At 32.3% G+C, this 15,687-nt stretch overlaps 2 non-coding genes across 2 annotated transcripts; one reads left to right on the top strand and one right to left on the bottom strand.

The window, feature by feature from the left end:
• The first annotated feature begins 13,409 nt into the window (after nt 1–13,409).
• TRNAF-GAA (transfer RNA phenylalanine (anticodon GAA)) lies at nt 13,410–13,482 on the top strand. The gene has a single exon. It is a non-coding gene; the product is annotated as a tRNA-Phe (tRNA).
• Nucleotides 13,483–15,298: 1,816 nt separating this feature from the next.
• Nucleotides 15,299–15,370, bottom strand: TRNAE-CUC (transfer RNA glutamic acid (anticodon CUC)). Its single transcript has one exon. It is a non-coding gene; the product is annotated as a tRNA-Glu (tRNA).
• Between the last annotated feature and the right edge of the window lie 317 nt (nt 15,371–15,687).

Below are 15,687 nucleotides of genomic sequence, written 5' to 3'. Positions count from 1 at the left end.
TCCTATCGGTTTTCTTAAGTTTTATTTAATGTTTTTGTCGTAATCTAGTTTTTAATAAAATATAGTGCTAATTAAAGATATTATTACGTAAAATGTTTTTAATAAATTTACAATTTATAATAAATATTACCATCGCGGTGATTTTACTTTAATATACCGGTAACAGCTGAACAAATTTTACACCTATTTCTTATCATCCTGTATTAAGTGATTTCTCTGAAACTGTATTAGAATGCAACTAGTCAATATCTTCTGGCTATACAAAATCTGTAGAAAATTATAGTAAACGATAATTTATTTTAATATGTAGTAATTCTAACATTGATAACGCTTTTTCTTATTGTATTATAATTGCGTTATTTATTATTTCTGAAACTGCATTGGGTTATTACCATACATTTATTTGTCAGCAAATAAGATAAACATTCACCGTTTTAAAGCTTTTACACCTGTCACCAATCGTTACGTAAAGAATTATTTTGCCTTTATCAAAAAGCGAAAATTCAGATCAAGTTTATTTATGAACAATAGAAACTTAACTGACACTAATAGGGCTAATGGTCTTCGAAAACTATATTTAATTGACCGTTGCTTATTCCTGTCAAAATATAATCCGATCAGTTACTTATCCTAAGTAAACAAGGTTATGCAAACTGTAAACTTTGAACTGATTCGATTAAACTTTTAGACGCCAAGTTCCAACTGAATAAGAAAGGCAGTTTTATGAAGGCGAAGAAAATTGATTAGGGCATATTATCTATATTCACATCGAGCCAATGTCTTAGTCACTGTCTGATATCTTACATTTGCAGGTATCTCGGGACCTTATTGGCAAACTCACATTCGTACAGCGAGCCACTGAGAAAGATATGCCGGTATTTCTTTACGAGATCGAATGAGGAACGAAAAGGCTGGTACATAAACAAAAGTAAAAGACATAGCTCTGCGGTTTCGCGAGTTGAAGTGGCAGCGGTTCCGGCTTAAGATTCTAGTTTTCTAGTTCCAATTACTTTTAAGCGCAACGTAGGACAAATTTGACCCATGAATTGTACAGACGGCCTAGTTAAGGTTGTCGAAAGTCGCTGGTCGTAAGCCGCTTCCAATAAGAATTATAAATCTATGGTAGAGGCCCATGTCCAGTAGGTACGTTTTTGTTGTTTTGCTTTATGAGCTTTATATTACACACGTAATGAATATTAATACAAGACTAAAATCCGTTTGTGTTCTTGCTCTAATATGCAGCAGTGTCTATCAGCGTCGAGCTTCCGCGCAGGTGTGCAGGCCGCAATTAATTAGCTCCGTTTGTTACAACCAATACTCATTGGGCTGCGCTTGTTTCCTTTTAGCGCGATGCTTTGTCTGTAGTGTTTGTTGATTGTACAGCCGCTTGTGAAGGTCCGAGACCTGTGTTTATTAATTAAGATTCCAACTGTGCTACCATTATAAACACTACTTATACAATTATTTTGACCATACATTTGAAAGGTAGCTAATTAAAAAATAACTTAATTGGGTCCCGAGCTAGGCTGTCGGACAACAGAGGTTCACTGAACTTTCAGCACGAAACGTCTAGATGGATAACATTAATTAAATCAATAGCCAACACACACACACTCACGCATACAAATAAAACGATTATTTTAGAAGATATACTTTTGTAAGCTATATCATTGATCTCTAGAGACAGAATTACTTGAAAAGGGTCCCTTGAAAAGGGAATATTATATCCGAATAGTTGTAGAAACAGAAATTTTATTGTGAACCAAAACTATGGTCAGATGATCTGTGAAACTGAATAACAAGATGACTGTAGCAATGAGCAAAACAGGATTATCAAATATAATTTTTAGCTTTATTTCATTAATTAATGTTTCTACCAACTAATTCGATTAATTTTCCGTCGACAATAGCCGCTGCTCCACAATATATATACACATTTATACACAATTCCTTCTGGACTAAGGAATATAACAGAAGATTTATAAACGTCATTACGCTGTATCGGTACACACGTACACACGTACACACGTAACGAGAAACATTTGCATTAATGAACGTAATATTAATTTGTAACTGTTGTGTCGTAAACAACTTAAAACTAATTGTGTTTTGCTAAACAGGGGAAGCTGTTCTTTGTTATATTTAGATAAAACTAATACCTTTTTTATTGCAAAACATCATCGTAATCATTTAAGAAGTAATAGACAAACAATTTACACAACAAATGGCCGTGAACCCCCCACGGCGTGAATTTTTTTAGGAAATTGTTAAGCTATGGGTTTACACCTTTTCCCGCTCTTAAACTTTTAAAAATATTTAGCCCATATGGGCTACTGTAGCCGTTTCGTTTTTTAAATAAACGAAAAAATTGTCGGGTTACTTGACCTCCGCTCAATACAATTTTATAATATCGACTTTCTTTAAGATAACAAGATCAATAAATTACGGAGACAGTCTTTACTAATTAAAAAGTCTCAAATGATAAGAAAAACACAACTATCTCTGCTTCTTTATTTAACAAAGTACAAAGTTTTTCGTGAAATCTGGAAAAGTGTAGTGAATGAAACAAGATGATAGGTTGCTGTCTCATAAAGTATTCAACAGCACAATACGCCGGATCATCTGTCTTCTTGTCGCTTTAAGGAAAAAGAATTCATGGGATAAGTTATATTATAAGCGAAAATAAAGTTTATTTCTTTTAATGTTTATAAGTGAAAAAATTTTGACTTTACGATTGATTAGCGGTTTGTTGTTCGCATCAATGGAATTCTACCCGAGGTTTTCCTTAAAGAGATACTATATTATATCACGCTGAGAATTACTGGCCCCCAAAGAGAACCACAATACTTTTGAGTGAAACTATTCATGCGCTTTCAAATTTATATTCAAATTTGTACAACAACATTCTTGTATACATGTAAATTCTAATTAAAATCGAGCAGTGCTAGATTGTCGGTAGACTGAGACTGTGCATTAATTATATATTATTGCTACTATTCACTAAAAAGTTTCCAGAGGATGGGCAGTAGCGACCGCAGTGTATCATAATACCACCCCGCGATCACCCACCCGCCTGCCAAGCGTGGCGGTTATATGTATAATAATAAACAAAGTTTTTATTCTAACCGGTTCTAAAACCTTTCAATTTAAAAAAAATTAAATACCTTTTAACGTTTTTATTATTTGGCCTCTGATCTGTTATTTTGCTTTATAATTAATTGTATATCTGTATCAGATCGCGCCTTAAAATATGAATTTCTGCGGTGGCCTGCGGCGTGAGTTTGCCGCCATTTGTAAATAATGCACTCTTACTCTAAAACTTGATACGCGGTGTGCAAATTGCTACCAGCCTTTGCGCTAAGAACTTTTGTTTTTAAATTCTCAATAACGAGCTAAAGTCTGGTGTTCGGAGAACACATAAACAATTTAATGCTTGTTGACTGACCCTTCGTACATATTTTTATGGATATTGCGATATAGGCAACCCTTTTTTCGGATCCAGTGCAAATGGTTAAGTGTTATTTCTTTTGGAAATTTTACGATTGATCTTCAAGATTTGATGACGTTATAATTCCAATGTTTAATTGAAGATTTACATTTGAAAAGAAGAAGATCCTTATAGTCATAAGCCTCTATCTTTAAATATCACAATTTTAAAGAACAAGCTGAGAATAAAATCACCAGAATACATTCGTTATTCATGATTTATACCATAAGTGATCAAATTCCTTGAAAGCTTAAACAATTTTTCTAAATTTATGATGTGTTCACAAGTCAAAATTAAATACGTATTTAAAATGTATGCAAACAAGTATATGTCGTTTCAAAGTAATAATTTTATTAAAAACTTATAAATAAAAGTACAAAATATGTATATTTAATCAAAAAATTAAATATAAAGCACTTTTATTATATTTGTATCAATAATTATTTAAACTATGGCGAATAATTGGTGCCAGCAGTGTTATCGAGAGCAACAAATAATCATTGAGTTCATAGATTACTAAATAATTAACATAAACTGACAAAAACATGTCACAAACAGATTCACAAATAAACAAAACAAAACAGAATACAACAATAGACGTAAATAGGCCGCAGTAAACGTTCATTAGTAAACGCTTTTTAATTAATTATAGCTTTGTTTTTGACGCGGTTAAGGACCGTACAGTTTCTTTCATTACGCTCACTACGTCTCAGAATAGTGATTAATTATCTGTGATTTTTGTGTAACAACTCTGATTTAAATTTCTGGATGTACTGACGCATTTGAATTTTAACTGCGAACGTTAGGGGCTTCGGCTGCCTGATCGTCACTAATAATTTGCTTTTTTTTGTGTTCAGGCTCGTGCTGTTTGTGCCGTTAAGAAGAGCTACATATCTGCCAGTTTTCAAAAGGATACTGTAACTTAACGACTTATCAGTGACATCAACATCATTAACCTTTAACTATGGACGTCATTTTTTTGTAACATTACCATGGACGCGTGGTCTTTCGGACCGCTATGTTCTGAAGTCCAAATATTACGTAAATATTAATTTTATTTGTACTCTTTTGTATTTATAGTTTTTTACATATATTGAAATTAAATAATTTCGAGGCCTTTAATCAATCTTTCCTTATTTGTAAATAAAATAAAGCATACTAACAATTAAAAGCACTTTTTGGCGTACATTTACTAGAGATCAATTTTAGGACCAAAAACTCAAATGAATTAAACTTTTTAGAAAAAATAACAATCAAAACTATAAATCTAAGGTTTAACCTAATATAAAAACGAATAAAAGTCTTCTCAAATTAAAATACAAAATTTTTGACATTGGTCCAATTGCTTAATATTATTGGTAGTCCTTGCACAAGAGTTTGGAACACTATAAACATATGACCTGCCTACAACTTATACAAGTGTAATTGGACTTTCTCTTTAGTTTTGGCGGACAAAGACGACATGTTTTTCGCTTTAATGAATCTTTCTTCTGGCTAGGGGGTTCATCTAGGAGCATATCTGCCCCTAATAAAACTCGCCTCATTATCATTTTCAATTCGTTTGAAATATTTGGTTTTATTGCTCGTCTTTGCATATACGGAACGACTAAAGATCGTGCTATTTTTTTAAGGAATACTCCACTTTCTATTTTTTTGCTCTGGTGCTCATTGTGTAGTACATGAGCATTTATACCACACAAGTCAAAAATGCCATATAAAATGAGCATACGCCATCTCCTCGTTCAATATTCATTGACATTTCAAATGAAAATAACATAAAACAATCAAATTAAAGAAGAAACCGTTTATATTATTTAAGCAGGAAACGTGGACGTGCGGTCCGACAGACCGCGGTTAAAGTATAAAGTAAAATAACTCAGCTAATTTGTGGCCGCCGACACAACTTCTCATCTTAACATAAGTTTCGGCGCTAAAACTAAAGCTACTGAGAGCATTAAACGCGGGGAGCAAAGGGAAAGGGGTAAACAAAAATATTGCAAGCGGTCTGTGAGACCGCGCGTCCACAGTTAAAAGTTAAGCCATAAGAAGACCACTGCAGGACACATGCCTCTCCCCAGATTTCCAAAAGGACCGGTTAAAAGCCACCTGTGTCCAGAGTCATTGAACGACCTTACCGAGGTCGTTTGAACACCTAAATAAAACAGAGAGGTCAGTCTCCGGTAAGCGAACACATATAAAATTGTCGCTGTTTGTACACGGTGGAGGTAAATGGGAAGAAACTAATTTATAATAAGACGGAAATCACGATACATGTAATCTGACAAAACCAGCTAGTGTGGCGGATTATGTGCTGCGTGTTCTATCAAAAGATACTTTGTTTCAACAGCTGAAATAGTAAGATAATAATAATGTTTTACTCACGCTCACGCACGCTTTGCAAGTCAAGGCGAATTTGTCGAGGAAATAAATGTTTTGACTATTCCCTTCTGATCACGTCTTATATACGTACTATACGTGTCACATAATGTTTCTATTTATTTAATATTAAATATTTGTTTATCAAAATGCCATAATAAGTATTTACACATTTCGTAATTTAGTTAAGTTTACTTTTTTCATAAGGCATATAATTTAGATTGTTGAAATGTATAAATACTATTGTATACAGGTGATTGGATATAATTGTAAAAGCTTCAAGGGGTTGAATATATAGCTCACTTATAGCCAATCACGGAAATAGGTGTAAGAATTAAAGATTGTCAATTCAGAGGGATAGTTCTGAAAATTATTGATTTTTTGAAAGAGCCTACTATACAATGATTGACCGCTAATGAGATATGACGTTCATGCCTTTATAGTTTTTACACCTGAAACCTATCGTCCTGTATACAAGTGCACTTATCATCATCTTTAATAACAATCCTATTTATTAAAAAAAAGTTCTTATAAAAACTGCGCAGAAATTAAAAACATATAATGACAATTGTAACTTCGCATTTGAGAATGCGCTGTAAGCTTCGCGTGTTTGGCAGTTCGCTTTCAGGTCCTAATTGATTATTTATCAACAAAACAGGGGTCAGTGAGTCATAAAAATAATTTAAATATTGTCAATTCAACTTTAATAGTAGTTCTTATGTTAAAAGGGAATTCCTGTCTGCATCAATTTCATTGCAGGATTCGAGGAAGTTTTAATAGGTATCGAGTTGCATCAAGTTTAGTTTTCCCATTACTCGCTGCAACTAAACCTTACGGCGCTACTTCTCTGTCTTCGGGGAAAATATTTTATAGAATAGTTTTTACTTGTTACTGCTATTGCCAATATTTAAAATGAGTTATGCCGTTAACGGTATAGAAGGTAATGGAGATCACAACGAAAAAGATTAGGAAAGAATAGAGTAGAATTTCACTAAGCAGGATAAAGCAAAAAAGACAAAAATGCGATAGAACAAAAAATGATAAAATCTGTATAAAATAAAAGACATAAAATAGCGCAGTGATCAGAAAACAACAGAAAACAGTAAAAGAAACAACAGATAATAGAGTATAACACACAGAATAGATGAGCATTTGATGGATAAGCAAATATAAGTAAAGCATTTAATAAAAATCATGGTGCATTCGCGTGTAATAGAACAGGAAAAAGCGAAATGGAGTATATATCACATAATACTTTTATTTTAATTCTCTTAAAATAGATTAACATGTATGATAAATCAAAAAAACAATGCATAATGTATAGTTAGTGGCTAATCGGTCATATTAATTACGTGTATATTACAATTTAGGCACAATATACTTTTTATCCAAATAAATTGACGAAACGTGAACAATAGTTTTAAAATCTATAAACAAACGGTGCAAGTACAATTACAAGTCGAGTGTAGATTACGGAAGCTTAGAGCATAACGCAGAAGTGATAAAAAGAAAGTGTCCTATTACAGAGCGCGGCATTTGCTCCAAAGTAACGGATTAAATATTTACAAGTGCCGCTGCATTAAGAATCTTCATGTAACGAGATGAGAATCCTCCGCGCGCGTTAAGTTCATTGCGTCGACTTCATTAAGCGTTAGTCTTTATTGAAACTCGAGAAGGATAGACGGCAATAAAAAGTGGGTGCCAGAGATAAAATCTTTCCATCTCATTAATGAACAATAATTTTCCTTTTACATATTAACAAGTTTTAAATGGTAATTTATGTATAAATTGAATAAAGTAAAAATTATGTAAAACTAGATTTAGATTTAGATTGATAGGAATATAAGAATCTGTAGTTTTTATTGCATTATGTATGTAAATTCAAAAGGGCAACGTGTTTTATTTATGAACAAAGTCATTTTACCACATTTTTGTATAGATGATGTATTACCAAACCCTATTAGAGACTTAATTACCATTATCATCATTTAAGCCGTAGAGGATCCGGTGACGGACACAGGCCTCGTATGAAGTTGGCTTAATCAAGTCGTCTGTCCACCGGAGTGCACGTCCTGCGTTGCGCTTGCCGGTCCGTGGTCTCCGCTCCAGAACCTTAAAGCGCCAGAAGACATCAGTCCTGTGCCTTTTACAAACATTAATAAAAAATAAAAAATATTAATAAATTTAAATTTTATGTTAACGCACGGTTAGCTTTATGATCTAAAAGTATTTATTTTAAATTCGTATACAATAATCTATTTTCTTGAATTCGTTTTTATTATATTTTCCAAATTAGCTATGAATAATCGATTCGAAATTTAAGAAGATAAAAAAGTTTTTTGAAAATATTTTCTAATTTGTTTTTCTATGTGATTATTTTTATGGTTTTTCATCACGAGAACATATCACAAACAGTTAATCATTTCAATTCAAAATTAAAGTCAATTAACTAACATTCAACGATTAACTAATTAACTTTTTCAACAATTAAAGTTTTTCAACAAATTTCACTTATCATGATGTGAAAGGTCGCTTGTAAAAAGAAGGTTGGTAGGAGAAAGAAGTCGTGGCTTCGTAACATTAGAGAGTGGACCGGAATCGCCAGCGCTGCTGAGCTATTACGCAGAACCAAAAATAAGGAAGAGAGCAGGAAGCTGATAGCCAACCTCCACTAGTTAGAGAGGCACTTCAAGAAAAAGAAGAAGAACAAATTTCAACGATTAAAGATTAACTTGCGATTTATTCGCATCTACGTTGAACATAGAAAATTCAAAATTGTTACCGACGACATTTTTTGCTAAAAAGATCGTACATAGCACAAGGAGTTAAAAAATAAAGATGAATGAAACCAATAAAATAGTTCTCAGACGGGGATTAATTTTATATGAATAAAGTAATCAAGTCGTTATTATCTGTAATATTAATATTACTCACTGCGTTACAGTCATAATGCTCTACGTAAGTTTCACTCGAGTCCCAATTCACCCTCATAATGATATCTGGTACAGATAAAGTGAGTAATTCGGAGTGACGCAGTTAATGTAATTGCATTAGAGTGAAACGGATCTTGACGGACTAAAGTGTACTGCAATCCAGTGCGCAGCAGTGCAGACTTAGGCGAACTTATTATAATTCATTGTACAGAATAATGGAGACTTAGTGTTACTTTTGTATAACAATAAATGACGAAATGTGGAGAGGATATTTTTGTTTATAAACACGCACAACAATATGATGTTCTGTTTTATGCATTTATTATTTAAAACTATAAATATATTTTACCGATTTTTTACTCTCTTTTGAGTCTTTATTATACCGTATAAGTAATATAAGTTAATAAAGAAAAATTCAATTGTTTTCATTATATAGAAGTAGCCTGTATGTGAATAATAACTTGGACGCGAAGTCACATTGCCTTCCTTAACGATAATAAAGTTTTGATGCTTTTTGAAATGATTTGATTTCATAATTTTATTATTCACTTTGATTAGATGAAGAAAATTTACGATTTGTTTTCATGTTAAAAGAAAATAGTATAATTTTGTTCGTCAAAAATTTGTAAAATTCCTTTTAAAGAATAAAGGATTTTCTAAATGAAAATAATGCTTAGGAATGAATTTCTCTATTACTGTGTTAAGAATATTGTGAAAGTAGTCCGACGTAAAAACCTGTCTGAATTTATTGTAGACTTTTCTCAGATCAGGGTGCGTTTGAAACCATTGTAGTTTTCAGTTGAACGTAGCCATGGAAAGAAGCTGTTTCTAGTTTTCATCAATTTGAGCTCACATGGCATTCTTTTCAAGACGTACGCAAGTGGTTACTGTAAACGATCCTAAGCCGATTATAATAAGAATAAATGAGTGTTAATAAACACTACGCAATTAAAAATATAGAGAGCGCTTCAATTTAGTTTTGTCTCTTTGTTGGCAGCCAGGACAATCGGATCAAATGAAGTAAATGAACAATTAACCCGTATTTTTTGTTCCTGCGAATGAAAACTGCATTGCGTTTGGACCACTGTGTTTATTGATCGACCCACATCACGAAAACGGTGGGAAAACTATGAAAATATAAACCCATTAAGAGATTTTAATCATTTAAAAGTATCTACAGTTAGCAGATATAAATAAGACGATCATATGTAGACAAGCTTATTAGTCCATTTACTGGTAAAGTAAAACAAAACGTTGCAAACACTTTTACAAAAAAGTGAATCATTTTGAACCATAAAGGATAATTATTGATGTTATAACTTTAATAGTTGAACACATAGCTCATTTCTCAGCAAAGATTACTGTGAAATAAGTTACCTTAATTTATTTTTTCTATAGAAGTGTGGTAGTATCTCTTTGTATATTCTCTTGTGTTCAAGTAAAGAGTGAATAGGTTTTTTTTAGGCAAGCATGTAGCATCGAACACCTGGTCATCAATTAACATCTGGCAACACAGAGCTTTGCCTATAGTTGCTAAAAAAATAAAATCAAGTAATATAAAGTCAGTTGAGACATACACTACAATAATTAATTTTAATATATAATACTCCGTATATTGAAAACAGTTTTATATTATCATTACTTTATTGATGATTTATTAAACTTTCGACTGTGGATAATACTTTAATTTATACTGAATGAGCTTTGTCGAGTCTTTGTCACTTCTTTAAAGCTTTAACGCTTATAACGGTCAAAAATTATCTTTCAAAGAGACTTGCTAAAGAGGCTCTTTAAAAGAATATTTTTGACTCTGATTGATCTTTAAATTGTTTCAATTTTAAAATTTATATTACGTCATGTGATTTTTGTCATTGTCATTATTCCTGACAAATCGAAACAAAGTACTCGTGTAAATAATTTTATCCGACAATAAAATGTGTGAAATAATAACATCGATAGTTATTAATTAAACAGCGCCGAAATAATTAATGAGAAGTACGGTCGCCAGCCAGCATTCATGAAATTTTAAAAAATTATCTGTTCGATTTGTGTACATATTTTAAATGAATATAATTTCTGTAAAAAACACGTTTTGCATCGTTTAAATGCGTATCCAATTAAGGCTCGAAAAAATTTTTATATTTCGTGTAATGGCTCGGATTTTCAAGAAGCTTGGCTACCCTTACTATAGAGGTTCCACTTCTCTGCTTGCAGTGTCATTCATGGAATGCCATCATTTGGGAATTGTGAGTAAGCAAAATCGGCGATGACATAGGTTAAAGTGTGGCAGCTACAAATTTATACAAAGTTGCTCTGTTAAAGATAAGTGCAGTGATTCAATGAAATGATTTACAGAAGCGATCGATGCTCGGCAACCGATTTAGAGCGTCAATTGCTCATTGATTAAGGCAATTTATGACATAAAATTATAACTCTGGAGGTGCCTTTGCTCTGCCCTGAGGTCCATGATGGGACGGACGCGGTAGTTACGATCGTGTTCTCTTCAGCCATCAAGACGCCATTATGGGTCGTAAATAAAGGAGGTCTTGAAAATTTGTCGAAATTACGTCACGTTCGGAATTTTTAATTAAATAATTCAAAACTTGAAAAAAGAGAACTTGGTAACTACTTAAAATTATTGTAATCTTAATAAAAAAAAAATAAATACAGTATGATTGGTTACATGTGTAAAAGATTTAAAGGGTTGAATATATAGCACCATTGTCAGTAAAAAGCTTTAAAGCTTTTTCATGTTTAGACGATCATCCTGTGCGATATATTTAAAGAAGATTAAAGAAGATAAAGCTATACAAATAAAAGTGCAAATTTAACGCTTTTGAAATAGATGAGGAAAAAAAATAAAAAACTAAATATTACTGAACATACAGCATATTTCAGTCGGTTAAAGATTTTAATTCACGTTTAATTGATGACGTTTTAACAGCCTTTTTAATGTGTGATAATAAATTAAGGACTTCACTACTGCACATGTTACTGTTACTTAAGATCAATGTATTACCTATTGCAAATCCGAAGTGGCTGTGGACGGGGAACATGACTCGTGCGATCAATGGCCGTTGTAGCTAAAAGATGCTTCGATGATCGAGCTCGTGGACTCGACCTGGATCTTCTTAGCCGGACATTGGCTGTCTCGTCGTCCACCTACAACAGCAAGGTCGCGGGAAGTCGCTGGATGCGGGCAGCGAAAAACCTGTGATCTTGGCGATCTCTGAGGGAGACCTAAGCCTTTTTTGTGCGTTGTATCGGCTGACATGACGACGATGTTGATATATTCCACAATATATTTCTGTGCTTAAAATAAATCTACATTAAAAAGACATATTTTATTTAATTTGTTATTTATTTAATCGTTCATTATTAGTAAGAATGCAAATAAAACTTTTTACTTCTTTTTTAAACTTGTTCGTTCTCGTTTCGGTGATTACGGTGTTCCGCTTTGAGATCGTTCGTCCACTTCAATTTCCTTGTCCGTCGTCCACTTCGAGCTAAAACTTTGTTCTTCCCTTTGTAAGTATCGAGGGTGCAGTTAACGAGTGTAGTGATGTAAAAGTTCCAGCTTATGTCCTATAATTGATTATCCACTGACCTTTCTTAACCAATAATTACTATTTTACTTTGATATACAGGATGATTGGTCATAGTTATAAAAGTTATTTTCTGTTTAATATCTGATATATTAATATATGAATTTAATTTACATAATACAAATTCAAGAAGGGTCACGGTGATCAGAGACTGATGCTTGAGAGTGAACTAACTTTATGGACACATTTCGAATCAATTGTTCAAAATAAGTACGGTATTCTTGACTTTTAAGCCGGGTGATAAATTTAAATAGAAAGAACCTACATCACATTATTAAAATACTGTTGTCGCCTAAAAAAATAATGTTCAGTGTAATTAACAAACCGCCGCATTTTTAAAATGTGTAAGTATATTTAACATTTGTGTCGTACTCAAAATAGCTTATAAATCCAACTCCACGGACAGAGCACAAAAGACTTTGATTATTGATTTGACTTAACATAGATAGGGGCTTAATAAATTAAATAATTTTCAACAGCTGTCTGTAGTCACAAAAAGCTTGTGCAATAACAAGTAGTGCTAACATAAAAAATGACTTAATGAAAGCAAGTAAAAGTGTAATTTGTTTTTTAATTAAGGAAAGTATTGTATTTATATTGTATCTACAACAAAATTATTTTTTATTTAATTATATAGTCATACGAATCAATATAATATTGTGACGAATTGTTCGTACATTAATATCATCGTATGGTATGTCGATTGTATTTAAAGTTATTAATTTATACTGTCTGTCAAATGACGGTTCGTGTTTGCGAGTAAGACTTTTAAATAATAACGCATCATTACAACCTGGAAGCGAACCCTTAGATTCGTTTGTTGTATGAATTAAAACCACAATTGACATCTACTCTTATAATTACTTGTTTAACTAAAGGTCCCTGGTTCGGTCGAAAACAGCTTTAGTGATCTCGAGTTCCTTTTGAGGTATATCACGTTATATTAATCTTGTAATTCCACAACTGAGGTTTCCTGATAAATTGACGTATTTTATTTACTTGGTACAAGCCGAAATAGCTCAGTTGGGAGAGCGTTAGACTGAAGATCTAAAGGTCCCTGGTTCGATCCCGGGTTTCGGCAACAGTTTTGGTGATGTCGCGTTTTTTAAGGTACACCACGTTATATTAATCTTGTAACTTCATTATTGATATCTCAAGATATAGCAGCTTATTGAGTTAACAGTAAGAAAAACTATTTTCAAACAAAGTTAACATATCCTGCGTGGGTCAGAGTGCACGAGTATATAAAAAGGTCCGCAAGATATCATAGACCTGCGTTCTATAAGTTTTAAATCAAAAATAAAAATTATGTCATTCAATGAATCTTATTACAACCTTTAAGAGTTTTTAATTGAATTGAAATAGTAGAAATTTGTTTGTTAACATATTTACAGGGTCGATAAAATAATGTATACGTTAAACGATCTTAAGTTTTATTTAAAAACCACAACTGTTGTATTGTTGGCCGGCTCTTCTCAGCAGATCAGCATTCGATGCCGATCGTAGGCAGCTAATTATAATCTTAAAATGATTGACGATTAAAAAGTGGACATAAATGTCAACTTGAATTAAAGATTTTTGAATTTTGAAAAGACACATTCCTCGGTATTGTATTCCTAAAACCGAATATTTTTATTCTCCTTCTTCGCTTCGTAGGCACGTTTTTAATTTCAGACACCGACTAGTGAATGGTTTTTATCCACTTTTACTAATCAGCAGATTTTTGTAGAGCGTTTTAAGAAATCGTGATAAGGCAAGCTTTTGATGCTCGTATGTTATGATATTCGTTCATACAGATATTCCGCACTTATAAAAGGTGTACAGACTTTCCGAAAACATTTCTACTTTTACGTGATAATATCAAATTGTTTAATTTATAAGTCTTTGAACCACCGTGATAACATCTAAGTTAAGTTATTACTTTTAAAATTTATTTATTTAGTTAAGTTAAGCGTAGATATTAATATATGTCATTAAGACGTGTCAAATTGCTTCCAATTTTTATATATTTATTTTTATATAACTATTGTTTATTTAATTTCAAACAAGTTTCCAGAGGACGGGCAGCCTTTGCGTACCATGATATTACACTGCGATTGCCAGTCCGCCCGCCATGCGTGGTTTATAGATATGTTTGTAACTAAGACGTGTTTATAATATATAAAATATATATAATATAATAGTGTATAATATATAAAACAATATAATATGTAAAACACACCAAAACTTAAATTAAGCAGTTTGTTCCCATCTGGCATGGTCTAGTGGCTAAGAAACATGGCCCATCAGGGAGGCTCGCGTTCGATTCCCGGTTCCTTCAAGGCTTTTCGTATAAATATCTATAATGTAAAAAAAATTAAATATGAGCAATATGAAATTATCTTTTCAAATAAAATTCGATATATTTTGTAACTACGTTAATAGCTAAAATAAACGATCAACCTGAATGACAAATTTTACATTACAGCAGGTTTATATAATAATAAAGTTGTTTATTTTTAATGTTAATTGACCGGCTGTGTGTTGTTTTAATGGCAAGTATAAATAAATTTATATTGATAGCGTTTCATTTATTATCCATACATGATATAATATATACAATAATGTACATTGCTCGAGCATTTCCTGAGAATATTGCATTATGAGCCCAAATCAATAAATAAAGGAAATGATATCAATATAGACTAACTTATAATGTCCATTATTATCATGAAAAATCAACACTGATCAGGTGGTCGATTTACTTTCCAAATACCACTGTATTGTCAATGTAATACATAAAACTACTGTTATATACTTTTCGTCATTTTAACTTTTACATAGTTCCAATGTTATTGTTTCGATTTATGACAAATATTAAGATTTGTGAAAAATTACAGGAATGTAGAAAAAGTCCTTTCCGGTACCGGGAATCGAACCCGAGCCTCCTGGGTGAGAGCCAGGTATCCTAGCCACTAGACCATAGCGGATGAGAATAATCATCTTAATTGAAGCTCATTTAGTACTGATAAACAGATTTATCAGTACTAAATGTGTTTTAATGAATTTTATTAATAGATTTTTGTTCTCAAAAGTATGACTAAGTAATTTATTTTCTATTCGTACAAGCGCTCCTCCTAAACAACTGTATCAAATGTGTTGTGAATGAACGACTCAATGTAACGCCGTAAGCCAGATGTTTCCTCTTAAGTGTTATCACTTTTTCTTTAATTTTTTTTTGTTTGATGCGGTCTGACTTTTCTTTCTATAATTTCTATTAAGTAAATTTTTAATTTTGTGTCAACTT

The sequence above is a fragment of the Battus philenor genome, unplaced genomic scaffold, assembly GCF_028537555.1.
Source record: "Battus philenor isolate CCGP_79_NKW_IND1 unplaced genomic scaffold, ilBatPhil1.0.hap1 SCAF_25, whole genome shotgun sequence".
Lineage (NCBI taxonomy): Eukaryota > Metazoa > Arthropoda > Insecta > Lepidoptera > Papilionidae > Battus > Battus philenor.
Note: the sequence above shows the minus strand (reverse complement) of the source record. Positions and strands in the feature narration are given on the sequence as shown.